The sequence below is a fragment of the Pseudophryne corroboree genome, chromosome 8 (genome assembly GCF_028390025.1).
Source record: "Pseudophryne corroboree isolate aPseCor3 chromosome 8, aPseCor3.hap2, whole genome shotgun sequence".
In the NCBI taxonomy this organism is placed as follows: Eukaryota; Metazoa; Chordata; class Amphibia; order Anura; family Myobatrachidae; genus Pseudophryne; species Pseudophryne corroboree.
The window spans coordinates 227,427,437-227,435,556 of NC_086451.1; the positions used below are offsets into that span (position 1 = coordinate 227,427,437).

At 42.8% G+C, this 8,120-nt stretch overlaps 2 pseudogenes; one reads left to right on the forward strand and one right to left on the reverse strand.

The window, feature by feature from the left end:
* Nucleotides 1-2,905: 2,905 nt before the first annotated feature.
* On the reverse strand, nucleotides 2,906-3,023 carry LOC134953599 (5S ribosomal RNA; annotated as a pseudogene).
* A 795-nt stretch (nucleotides 3,024-3,818) lies between these two features.
* On the forward strand, nucleotides 3,819-3,936 carry LOC134953898 (5S ribosomal RNA; annotated as a pseudogene).
* The last annotated feature ends 4,184 nt before the right edge of the window (nucleotides 3,937-8,120 follow it).

Below are 8,120 nucleotides of genomic sequence, written 5' to 3' on the forward strand. Positions count from 1 at the left end.
GGGGGGTAGCAGAGGGGTGACGGCGGGAGATGTCGTGTCGGATATCCTCAATTTTGGAGATGAAAAAGGAGGCAAAGTCAGTGGCAGTGAGGGAGGATGGGAGGGGAGGAGGAGGGGGGCGAAGGAGAGTGTTGAAAGTTTCAAAGAGACGGCGTGGACAGGAGGACTGAGAAGAGATGAGTGCTTGGAAAAAGGATTGCTTGGCGAGGGAAAGAGCAGAGCTGTAGGAGGAGAGAATAAACTTGAAATGGAGGAAGTCCGGCAGAGAGTGAGATTTCCTCCAGGAGCGTTCAGCGGAGCGTGAGCATTTTTGTAAGAAACGTGTTAGTTTGGTGTGCCAGGGTTGGGGTTTGGAGCGGCGGAGGGGGACAGAGGAGAGGGGGGCCACAGAGTCGAGAGCAGCGGTTAGGGAAGAGTTATAGAAGGTGGCTGCCTGGTTGGGACAAGTCATAGTGGAAAGAGGAGAGAGGAAAGTCTCGAGGGAGGACATGAAAGTGGGGTTGAGAGACCCAAGATTGCGTCTGGTGGTGGTGGGTCTGGGCGTGGAGAGGAGGAGGGAGGATGAGAGGGTGAAAGAAAGCAGATGGTGGTCAGAGAGAGGGAAGGGAGAGTTTGAGAAATCAAAGAGATCACATCGGTGGGTGAAGACAAGGTCGAGGGAGTGGCCGAGATTGTGAGTAGCGGTGGAGGTCCATTGAGAAAGTCCAAAGGAGGTGGAAAGGGCGAGAAGATTAGTGGAAGCGGCATTAGTGATGTCAATAGGGATGTTAAAGTCTCCGAGGATGACAGAGGGGAGGTCAGAGGAGAGAAAGTGGGGAAGCCAGGCAGCAAAGTTGTCAAGGAAAGGTGAACAGTGGCCAGGGGGGCGGTAGATCACTGCCACAAGGAGGTGAATGGGGTAGAAGAGGCGGATAGTGTGGACCTCAAAGGTGGAGAAGGTGAGAGAGGGCTCAGGTGGGATGACACGAAAGGTGCAGTTAGGGGAGAGAAGGACGCCCACGCCTCCACCCTGGCGACCATCAGTTCTGACTGTGTGGGTGAAGGAGAGGCCTCCGTAGGAGAGGGCAGCAGGGGAGGTGTTGTCAGAGGAGGAGAGCCAGGTTTCAGTGATGGCGAGAAGGTGAAAAGAGTGGGAGATGAAGAGGTCATGGATAGTTGGCAGCTTGTTGCAGATTGATCTAGCATTCCAGAGTGCACAGGAGAAAGGAAGGGAGGGGACAGGGGAGATAGGGACAAGGTTGGCTGGGTTCTGAGTGTTTGTGGGTGATTTTGAATTTGGGGGGTGAGACCTTGCAGTGAGGATTGGTATGTGAAAGGATCGAGGAGCCATAATTTGGTACAGTAGTGTTAAGGGGAATAGAATGGTGTAGGTGTAATATAGAATGAACAAGGAGAAAGTGGGGTGTAATGTAAGCAAAAGACAGTGCAAACAGTATTTTAAGAAATAATGTTAGGAATGGAAAGGCTGAGATGGATACACAGTGGTTGTAGATTGTGTAAATGAGAGTGTGAGCAATGTGTGAAAGCAGTAGGGCTGCTACTTAATCAGACAGGTTGTTCAGTATCCAGGCTGTGCAGGCTGCAGGCATTACTGGTAGTGGTATGGGTAACTCACTGAAGTCTGTTGGTTGCAGTTCTTTTGTGGAGGTGGGGGGAGGTAGTCTGCTGTCCCTCTGTTTCTCTCCTGTTCATCTCTGTATATCTCCATAGATTATATCATCCTACTTTGCACTAATATACTTAGCAACTAAAATGCTTGCAGCCTTGATCAATACTAGTTAAATAACCATGCAGACATGGATGCAAGGTTAATTGATAGCAGCCCCCACCCTCTGAAAACTCCACCCACAGCAAAAGGTTGCCACAAGGTGTGAACAAATCACTATACCCCCACTAATACACAGTGAGAACAGACTATAGTCTGGCCTAGAAATAACTAGTAAAAGATAAAATTGTCAATACCTATCATAGTACAAAAAGCATGTAATGGCTGGATGTCAAAGTTGCAGCAGTGAGAGATTGTCAATACCTATCATAGTACAAAAAGCATGTAATGGCTGGATGTCAAAGTTGCAGCAGTGAGAGATTGTCAATACCTATCATAGTACAAAAAGCATGTAATGGCTGGATGTCAAAGTTGCAGCAGTGAGAGATTGTCAATACCTATCATAGTACAAAAAGCATGTAATAGCTGGATGTCAAAGTTGCAGCAGTGAGAGATTGTCAATACCTATCATAGTACAAAAAGCATGTAATGGCTGGATGTCAAAGTTGCAGCAGTGAGAGATTGTCAATACCTATCATAGTACAAAAAGCATGTAATGGCTGGATGTCAAAGTTGCAGCAGTGAGAGATTGTCAATACCTGGGGAAAATATATGGTTCTTGTGAAGTACAAGAGCCAAAAGAAAAAGAAAGACTATATGTCTTTTCTGGGGCACACTTTTATTGTAAATTCGGTAGTCTTGTAATGTTTAAAATGTAACTTTTATTATTGATCCTCTAAAAAAATGGCTATAAGGCAAAGGGCAAAGTAACAGTAATAATTATTAATAATTAGCTGGCAATTATCATGGGATTAGGTCTACCCAAATTGTGAATTCATTAATTAGAGTTTAGGTGATATAAATCAAACTTAATAGCTCCTTTGGGCGAAATTATATATGTGTCTCTAATGTTGGAACGGATAAATACTATAGGGCATGTAGATTACCTTCTTCCGAAAAAATATATTATTAGCATACAATTTACTGGTATTGAGAATCCAAATGTAACGGAAGGAAGGGATATTGTTGAGTCTGATAGACCGGGCTCCACACTAATAATGGGTAAATAATGGTTATCACAAACTGAAATAGAGAATGATACTTTGGCTCCAGGTCCCGTGTCCTGAATTTGGATGTAAATACCTGCAGTACCAAGTATTCCCTGGTGGTCTCCCAACCAGGTACTGACCTGGCCCACAGTGCTTGGCTTCCAAGATCAGATGAGGTTAGGCATACTCAGTGTGGTTTGACCGCAGGTGGGTATATCCTGCTTGGATGGTACCTGGAACCGAGTATCGCACTCTGAGAGATCCCCAAGTGCTGTATTGAAATAACTGGATGCTCTTAAGTCCAGACACTGGCGGCCTCTGATATTCCCTGATGGTTTCCAAATCCAGAGGCTTCAACGGCCCCCTGGACTGAACTTCAAAAAGTTAGAGTAGCCCACATGTGCAAGTTCTTCTTCAATATTATTGACCTTGAATAAACAATTAGGTAGGTAGCACTGGTAGCTAATAGAGGAAAATGGCAAAACCAAAAAAAGTCCAAAAAAAGAGAGAGAGACCCGCTGAGGGCTGGTTGAATTGGTCTGAGGTGTGTGTATATAGCCTCTCTAGGTTTGACCAGGGGTACTGAGTGGATAATTTTATATACACCAGAATTATAAAATTATCCACTCAGTACCCCTGGTCAAACCTAGAGAGGCTATATACACACACCTCAGACCAATTCAACCAGCCCTCAGCGGGTCTCTCTCTCTTTTTTTGGACTTTTTTTGGTTTTGCCATTTTCCTCTATTAGCCACCAGTGCTACCTACCTAATTGTTTATTCAAGGTCAATAATATTGAAGAAGAACTTGCACATGTGGACTACTCTAACTTTTTGAAGTTCAGTCCAGGGGGCCGTTGTAGCCTCTGGATTTGGAAACCATCAGGGAATATCAGAGGCCGCCAGTGTCTGGACTTAAGAGCATCCAGTTATTTCAATACAGCACTTGGGGATCTCTCAGAGTGCGATACTCGGTTCCAGGTACCATCCAAGCAGGATATACCCACCTGCGGTCAAACCACACTGAGTATGCCTAACCTCGTCTGATCTTGGAAGCCAAGCACTGTGGGCCAGGTCAGTACCTGGTTGGGAGACCACCAGGGAATACTTGGTACTGCAGGTATTTACATCCAAATTCAGGACACGGGACCTGGAGCCAAAGTATCATTCTCTATTTCAGTTTGTGATAACCATTATTTACCCATTATTAGTGTGGAGCCCGGTCTATCAGACTCAACAATATCCCTTCCTTCCGTTACATTGGGATTCTCAATACCGGTAAATTGTATGCTAATAATATATTTTTTCGGAAGAAGGTAATCTACATGCCCTATAGTATTTATCCGTTCCAACATTAGAGACACATATATAATTTCGCCCAAAGGAGCTATTAAGTTTGATTTATATCACCTAAACTCTAATTAATGAATTCACAATTTGGGTAGACCTAATCCCATGATAATTGCCAGCTAATTATTAATAATTATTACTGTTACTTTGCCCTTTGCCTTATAGACATTTTTTTAGAGGATCAATAATAAAAGTTACATTTTAAACATTACAAGACTACCGAATTTACAATAAAAGTGTGCCCCAGAAAAGACATATAGTCTTTCTTTTTCTTTTGGCTCTTGTACTTCACAAGAACCATATATTTTCCCCAGACCAGTTTACTGAACTATCTCTGGGAGCACCGCCAACCTAGCGCCAAATACTAATTATTTGTTTTGCATTATGGCCATATGTTGGTATTTAGAGCTATAGCTTTAACTTACATTATATATAGCACCAAGCATTCATACTGAGAGATCCTGTGCAGACTCCACCAACCCTTTTCTAGAGATTGTCAATACCTATCATAGTACAAAAAGCATGTAATGGCTCGATGTCAAAGTTGCAGCAGTGAGAGATTGTCAATACTTAGCAACTAAAATGCTGGCAGCCTAAAATGCTAGCGTATAGGGAATAGCGTAAGGGAATAGAAGGGGTGTGCTGCTGAGACTGGGGGTGAAATAAGGGCTGACGCTTTGTTGTGGAGGATAACATTGATAATAGGGATGGAAGGATTGGACATGTATGTAACTGTTGGATTCATTAGGTCGCACGTGGTGTATGTACCACTGGTTACAGTATCATAGGGGGTTTAGATTTTATAGGGGAATAGCCTTCAGTTAGAAGCTTTTGAATTGAAGGGGTGAATAACATCGTTAGGGTGTGGTAGGATAGATAGATGCAGGGAATAGATAATAAAGGACATAAATCATAAATTACATTATTAGGCTGAAAGGGCACGATGATAATAGGAGGGTTGTATGTGTGTTTGATGAGTCAGGTGTTCAGAGAGAAGACAAGAGGAGCATAGAGAAGATAGGATCATTAGAATGGTTTTGTTAGGGTGGAAGTTAATTGGATTAGTATCAGTGAACAGCAAGTTTGGGTCCTGACACCAGTGTTGTGGTGGGAATAATTTTTAGTAGAGTTCAAGGAAGATTATCTTTGGATAGTGTATAAGGTGTTTGTGGAGGAGGAGGAGGAAGAGGAGAAGGGAGAATGACGATTTTGTGCTTATTTGAGAAAGAAAATAAATTTTGATTATAGAAAGGAATAGTGGGGTATATTGCTGAGGTGAGGAGGTCCAAAGGTAAGTTTGCACATATTTAGGGGTGAGTGGGGGAGGAACAGAGAAAAGGGGGCAGGAAGGAGAAGGGGTGCAGAGCAGGGTATGTGGGTGCCCATCATTTCAAGTGTATGACTGCAGGGTGGCTGGTGGGCCTGGCATTTGCTGGAATGCTGCGAGTGAGTGATGGGCAGGCTGGGACCTATAGTGCCATGGCTTCAAGTAGCAGCGGGGGTTCGCTATTGGCAGGGAGCATCTTAAATCAGACCTGTATGTATTAATGGGGTGAAGAGGCGCCTAGGTCTCGGCGTCTAGAATTAGCAGGTAGGAGGACCAGGAGGAGAAGGGGTGCAGGAGTTTGACTGGGGGTGCTCATCCATTCATGGTGAATAGCCACGGGGTGGCTGGTGGGCCTGGCATTTGCTGGAGCACTGCGAGGGAGTGAACGGCAGGCTGGGAACTGTAGTGCCACGGCTTCAAGTAGCGGCGGAGTTTGGGGTATTAGCGGTCAGCATCTGTGATATACTAGGTATTGTTGACCTATTCAGTTTCGACCTGACTTTTGTCGATCATCCTCTTGTCGATCACGCGGTGTCTATGATTGTTTTGTGTTGTCGATCTTCTTGGTTGTCGATCAAACATTGAGTCAATGTTTGTATTGTCGATCATGAGTGTTGTCGATCTTCTATTTGTCTATTTTTTTATTGTCGATCAAGCATTTGTCGATTGTGCATGTTGTCGAGCTTATACTTTCGATCTTCTTGTTTGTTGGTGAAACGCAGCATCGATGTTTGTATTGTCGATCATAAATGTTGTCGATCTTGTATTTGTCGATGTTGTTTTTGTCGATCATGTGTTTGTCAATTATTCATGTTGTCGATCAAACCGGTTGTCGATGTTGTTATTATATATGTTGTCGATCTGTTGGTGTCGATCTTCAGTTTGTCGATGTAGGGCTGTTTGTATTTGTTGTATTTGTCGATGTGTGATCACCTGTGTGTTGTCGATATATGGTTGTTTATGTAGACGTTGTCGATGGAAAGGTTTCCCCAGGGAGCTAATGATATTCTTTGGTATGTCAAAAAATTTTCAATTGTACAATAAAACTGTCATAAGAAATAGACTTATTTATTTTATAAAATACAATAAAAAAAGCTGTATCGCAGTGTGTCTAAAATGACAATAAATGATGTTTCATACAAATATATATGTTGGTAACAATTCATTTCAGTCACATATCGACATGATGATTCATCCTCCTTGAAGGAATGACAAAATCGCTGTCTCAAACCAACGCGTTTCGTCTTACAGACTTCATCAGGGGTTTATTATAATCTAAACAATGCAGAAAACATTTATAAACATCTTGTTTTATCTGTCTACAATGTGCTCATGTCAATTGCAGATATAATGTATACATACCAAGGAATCACAATATGGACAAGCAACTTAGCGTGTCTTCAAAAGGCAAATAAAAACACTTAAAAGTGATATCGAACCAGAATTCACCACATGGGATATCTGTAAAATTATAACATATATTATGGCAGGATATAATGTATGAGGAGGAATGGAGGAGTAAATAACTGATTGAGAAATAGTGAGGTTTTCCTTGATGGACCCAAAAAATAATTTAATTGATTTGTACTACCATTAACATTATTATTAATATATAACCAAATGGTCACATTGTCAGAACATCATATTTACAATAAAACATCTGGATGGTATCAGAGACATAATTAAACTCATTATGATAATTTCGTAATGATATGTAAATGATCCAATTATACATACCAAATCAACATTTATTGGATGTAACCCATTCTGTGATTTCCCACTAAGCCAAACTTGGTTTGGAGATTTCCAAAGGTAAATTAAATTCAAACCTATAATAGAAGATAGATTCACACAGTACATATATTCTATTTTTAGCTTTTATTTTACTTTACACTGGGGCAGAGCACCCCTAGATTGACAGAGTACCCCTGGATGGACACAGCAGTCCCTTGTTGGACACAGCATGGACAGAGCACCCTGGAAGACAAAGCAGCCCCAGTTCCCTGATGGGCAACACTGCAGCACCCCTGGATGGACAACACAGCACCCCTGGATAGACATGGCATGGACAGAGTACCCCAGTATATGAAGGAGGGGGTGCAGAGTATATGGTATATGGCAGGAGCAGTATATGGAGGGGTATGCCATGTCTACAGGGGGCACTATATGGAGGGGTATGGGGGAGCAGTGTGTTTGAACACACCCAATCCAAATCTGAATCTCCCTGCACATGTTGCATCTGCCCCACTTGCAGTTCAACATGGTTTTTCCCAGTTGTGTGCTTTTTTGCGTTGCTTACAAACCAAATTAAGTCCCAGAGTGTAGCTGTGTATGTGTTGATCTGAGTGCTCAATCAGTGTACTGGACCAGAGAGTAGCTGCCAATAAGAAGAGACAGGTCCTTTACCATGAAGTGGCAGAATGGGCTGTTCTGTCTCCTACTGGTTCTATTATGTTTATGTATTTTTTGTTTATTTATGGAATATTAAACCTTATTGTCTCTGCTAGATGGGTATCAGATTTGGGTGCCTTGTCTTGTAGGTCCCCCATCTGATTTTTCACCATGACCGGGCGGTTTTTAGACCGCGTTCTGGTTATCTGCCTAAGGTGGTGTCTTCTGTCTGCCTTAAC